This window comes from Ischnura elegans, chromosome 12 (genome assembly GCF_921293095.1).
Source record: "Ischnura elegans chromosome 12, ioIscEleg1.1, whole genome shotgun sequence".
Classification (NCBI taxonomy): Eukaryota; Metazoa; Arthropoda; class Insecta; order Odonata; family Coenagrionidae; genus Ischnura; species Ischnura elegans.
In genome coordinates, this window is record NC_060257.1 from 75,949,424 (window position 1) to 75,955,423 (window position 6,000).

Here is a 6,000-nt window from a genome sequence, read left to right on the forward strand (position 1 = left end):
ACGAGGGCCTAGTATATATTCCTAGAATCGCTCATGACAATAGCTGAAGTTTTAAACAAGTAATACGCCACAAACAAAAACTGGCCGAGGGATCGAAACATGCTTTTAATAGATTTTTAACGGGGGTGTAAGGATACAAGCTGCTGAGATTGCGTGATTTAGGAGAATTTTGAGAAAGTTTTGGACTGAATGACTGTCTATTGTATCTTTGCTTTATGTCCATGGATTGGCAATTCCATAACTCGGTGGATTTGATCAGATAGGGGTGATATCAAGTATTTGGTGGTTTCACGGCTGGGGCAATATTAGTCAGTGCAATAAATATAATCATGCTATTTTTAAGCTTTTTTAATGTAGTAATACGTTTAGGTTAGTACAAAAAATATAATTATGTGATTCGTTCATTTTTACGCACCAATAATGAAATACCAGCAACAATAACAATTGCTAAGCAGCAAAATTATCCAAAATATGCAATTAATTAATCATATTATTGTGTTTAGGACTAATTTTAATGAATTGATAACAAATTGAATACATTTGGATGAAAATTCTTACATAATTCAAAATGCGCCGAACACCTAATATGTTCAAAAAATGGATAATTGAGCTAACAGGCTCACAAAAATGGCATTTATACGTATTTGATATTTATATGATTTCGGTTATAAAAATTCGCAAGGGAACGATAGGTACCTTACGTGCAGAAAAATTATTTTTTATTACTAGATGTCGATTTACATGCAGTACCCAGTTGCGAAACATCATTCGAAAAAAAATCCAATATGCGATTATTGATAGGTGTACTTTTCATTACGAGCATTTCATCGATTATAATTATTCACTCCTTGCCAGAGATTCAGCTTAAAATGATTTCACCCGTGACTAAGCTGCAAGTGTGCAAGTTCCTCATACTCAATATTTATATCTGAATACCGTAGAGGACAAGTAGTTTTTACCGTAGACAAAGTCTCTTTTTTTGCGTTTGGTCACCAAGCTGCTCCATTAGTATATGTGCCAACCTTTTCAGCTGAAACATGAAGCTCATAGAAATTCCCCTAGATTCCCCCTAATGTAGACAGATTATCATAATAATAAAAATAATCAATATTAATAAATAAAATAATAATAGAGTAAAAAATACTCATCTGTCTACATTAGTTCTACTCACTGTTTTATCACCCCAAAACTAACTATTTTTAATGGTAACCTCCATGAACAAATTACAAAACTGGACATAAATATATTTCAATAAATATATATTCAGTGAAACGAGTTTTATTTTTTTAAATTAGCATTTGGTCAATACATTTTCATGTTAAGAATTTTATTATTTCCTTAAAAGGCTTGATTGAAGCTTCCACAGCGCATGGTGCACCACGGTAATTAATAACGGATGTTGTTAGTAGCCCTCATACATAAATATTTTTTTTAAACTTCTTTGCAACTGACTTGAAATTGTGGTTTTATATCTGGACATTGGCTACTGTTGCGTTGAATTCATTTTTTTATAATCAAGTGACTGACTTAATTTTTTTCAATATATTAATAATAAATCTTTTTATATCTTCCATATAATACATTTTCCACTAGTGACTTATATATTTGATTTATAACATTTATTTAGTTTCAGTGTCTTGGAGCTACAATAAATCCCTTTTACTAACTTGAAAAGCATATTTTATATCTATTAACTCTAATTGTAATTAAGAACTAACAAAGCCTATGTTCGAATCATGTTTTAATTTCAAGTATATTTGCAGTAAAGCTTCATTACTGCTTCGGTTCTGTTACAAGATGTGTATATATAAAGTAAATAACATAGATGTGTGTAAAATACACTAGAGAAGTTCATAATATATGTTTTATGGCAGTAAAAACCTGTAGGGGTATTTCGCACATCTAATTATTCCAGGTTATTGCAGTACTATCGTCCTTGAAGGTCAAGATGGAAAATTAACAGGAGAATACTTTTCGAAATCGAAATGAAAGAGAAATTACTTGCATTCTGCAAAGAGCACAGGCTATTGGTTGCTAACGCATTTTTCAAAAATTCGATACGGAGAACATATATGCAAGTGTAAAATGCTAGGATGCCCAACAATATTCTAAATCGATTGGATTCTATTAAAACAAAGAATCATGAACTAGGTGAAGGAGTGCAAAAGCTACCCCGGGGCAAATATACAAATTACAACTCATCCATGTAATCAATGAAGGATTATCACCGTGACCGGGGGTACCAGAGAAAATTATTAATGAAAACAGCCTACCTTTTTCTATTTTTTCACTGTAACTATCAGTGAAATGAATGATAATTAAACTACTATTCATTTCACGCATTTTTGGATACTCTGTCATGAGTGGCATACCGCGAAGTACTTGAAAAGAAAACCCATAATCTGATAGTTACATTGAGAAGTACACAAATACAATGTTATTTACTCCTAGAAAATTATTATTTGGGAATTTAATAATTCTCCATAAGGCTAAGGATCGTGTAAAATATTTAGGCAAGGAAGGATTTATGAAGTAGGTGAGTCTTCTAAGGATATCCACCGGTTTAAATCGTCGGATATCAACAAATTTTAAACGGACGACTCGTCCATTGTCGTCAGGGTGAATGAATAATTTTGGCTGAACAAACTGAGATGTAACTTAATGACCTAAAAGGATATGTTGATACTTTTGTGATATTCAATGAATTTCATTGTTGTTATCCTCTTCAGTTCCAGCGTAACACATATGATAAATCTATTTGTTTTTACTCATTTTCTGATATATGACTGTGTCTAAGTGTGATCGCCTCTTGTATTCTTTGCACGCTGCGCTTGAACATACTCAGCTGTTTTCCATCTCTCTCTTCAATCTGGCGTGGAAAAGGCGTGGTTAATGAGGAAAGGTTATAGGTTTGGTGTTATTCTACAATAAGTGGCATTAAGAAAGGTGAAAACCATTTAATGATAGCTATTTTAATTGATTCCAATGATATGACCTTAGATAGCATCAGTACTATGCATGTATGCATTTGTTTTATTTTTGCATAAATCCTTTTTGTTATGAATGTTGCATTTTTACGTAAAATAGTTGATATGAAAATCATACCAATTAATTTTTCTGAAAAGAATTAGCAATTTTTTGGCGGATTAATATTTTTCATTCTATTTCTGTAGAGGCCAACGAAAATTGTCTGTGTAAAATACACTCTCTGGTCTGAAGAAATTAATGAAGTACCTAATTTTTCGACCTTTCGATTGCTTATCTAATCATTAGGACTAATGAGTATTTTGACATACGTAGCATTTAAATCGCTACGTAAGCAGTTTAAAATTACCTTCTCTTTTCTAGCATCATAAATTCGTGCCCCTCCGAAAGTTTTGTAATTCTTGAAAATTCTCCTACGCTTCTTTGTTGCGTGAACATTTCCTGCGACCACTAAAGTTCCCGCAAGGATACTCAAGCGTAACCCCATCATCGCGCCAGCCAAGTCTTCTTTTTTTTTCGTTAAAGCTTATGAAGGCGGGGTTTGTGGGAATGGAGCCAGTGGACCCATGGGGGCACTCAGACGAGAATTAGTCTCGCTAGCCTCACAGCAAACGCCTGTGGGTGAAAGTGATGTTGGCGCCTCCGGAATTAAGTCACTTGAAGTCGTTGCCTGCATAATATGGAATTAAATGGATGCATATCCAGAAAATTTTAGTTATTGATATGATCCGATTGCTTACCAAGTTGACATTAAAAAGTAACCTTTCAGGATTGTGTGCGATGGAATCAGCAGAAATCGAGGAAAAATAAAACTTAAATACTCAAAAGGAACGCCCAATGTAGCTCAAATTCTATGAGGAGTGCAAAAATTCTAGTATTGGCAAAATATTAGCAAGAACCTCTAACCCAAATTATAATTACTCTATTATATTTATAAATTATTATAAGAATATGTATGCTTCAAGTTGGGTTTGCATTTTAGGATATAACAATAACTTATGACTTAAACTATAAACAATTAATGGTGTGAAAATGATTTATTTAGATTTTTTAATGCACGATTTTCATCCTTGAGGATTTTGTCTGCGACGAGAAGTAGATGAATAGAGTAGTTTTTATATGTGAGAGTTAATGCCAAGTCTCAAAAGAAGTCAAAATATATAGATATTTCCGACACTCATGAAAATTCTGGAAAAAGAAGCTAAAATAATAGTTTAAATGAGTCATAACATTGGCGACAATGCAAACCTCAATTGGAAATATATATGGTAGCATTACAGTAGTCAGAATAGTTAATAAGCTCTTATAAAAATTTTTTTTTTTTTAACCAGCCTTTATATTTAGATTACAGGGGATGAGCAACGTTTATATATGACACAAAGCAAAAAAACTCAGTGACCCCGAAAAACCAAAAGTGACGTATTAAAAAGGTCACTATATTTATTAAATTTTCAGTGAATGGTAAGCCCCCTATGTTTCAAAATGCCACCCCTATGCTTTTAAATGCCTACTATGTGGATATGCCTAAAGTGGATAACTTTTACTGTGGTCGCAAAACACGAAAATCGACCATTTGGAACTTCTCAGATCAAAAACATGTTTTGGGGGGCTATAGGTTGACTGGGGGGTGGTTAAAGGGGGGTTGGAGAGAAAAAGTTATATTTTCATGTATTGTCATCGGAAATGAAGAAGTGTGCAAAATTTCAGCGTTTTTGCTTCACAGGAAGTGAGTCAAATTTGAGTTACAAGATTTGTACCAGACAAACAGACAAACAAACAGACAGGTTGGTGAGTTGATATAAAGGCTGGAAAAAGAGAAAAAGATTAACCGCAACACACACTGAGCTAATCAACGATATCAATCACTGTGATATGAAATGCGGCACGAACAAATGAACTTGCAGAATTAAATTTAAAAGTTATCAATCGATAAAATAAGGGGAATATTCAGATTCGAGCAATCTAAAATCATAAAGCATAAAGCCTTGATGATCAATAAAATAGGGTACCTTTTAAATAAGTCAGGATGAAATGTTTTCATCATTAGTTATATAAAACATTGCAACATTCCCACTGAATTTATTCGCGCGACTCTTTTTTTCAACGGCATAAAATTTTAACATTTCCATCGGTAACCAGTAAACTAGTTTCAACATTTTCGTTTTTGTGACACCATAAAGCAAAAAGCGTCATGTGGAAATAAATTCAGAGTTAAAATTAACATTTATTATTTGAATATATTAATAACTTCAACCGCATCGTGCCATATATCGCAAAATTTTAATAGTTTCAAGTTGAATGGTTGGTCCGCAAAATCTGTCCAAGGAAAGGAATGTTAAAATCGTATCATGCATTATATATGAGGGGGTGAGAAGCCAAGGGGTGCAAGTGATTTTTTTCTGAACAGAGTTAGGTGCAGAAATTGATAAAAGAAATGTAAGTACATCAATTTGGTGGCCGAGGGATGAGAGTGAATCTCTGCACTGCGCTGTTATCGAGTGGAAAATCAAATACACTTCTAAGTATTGAGGTCTTCTCGTTTTTTTTTCTTTGCCTAATTTCTGTACCTAACTGTGTTTAGTAAAGAAAATCAACTGTACCCCTTGGCTTCGAACCCGCTTCATTTAATATAAAGACTATTTGGCACGTGCATATTATGGCTAAACGCCAACCAAAGTTACAACATGAGTATGCGTTAGTGAAACCGATAGCGCGGTAGTAAAATAAATCCAGGGTGAACACTAACTCAGGGTTATTGCACAAGACTCATCTGGAAATAATTCCAATACCAAGGGAATCATTCTCTATTGATTAAAAAAAGTAATATCTTACATTTTCTTGCTATAAAATACACTAGCAACATATTTATTAATTTGGAGAAGGAATTTGAAGATCTGAATGGTAGACTCTCAATTTCAGCAATAATATATTTATTCATCATTGGTACAGAAAAGAACAACACAGTAAGTCTATTTACAGTCAAGCGTTTTTTCATAAATATAACATAGCGGATAG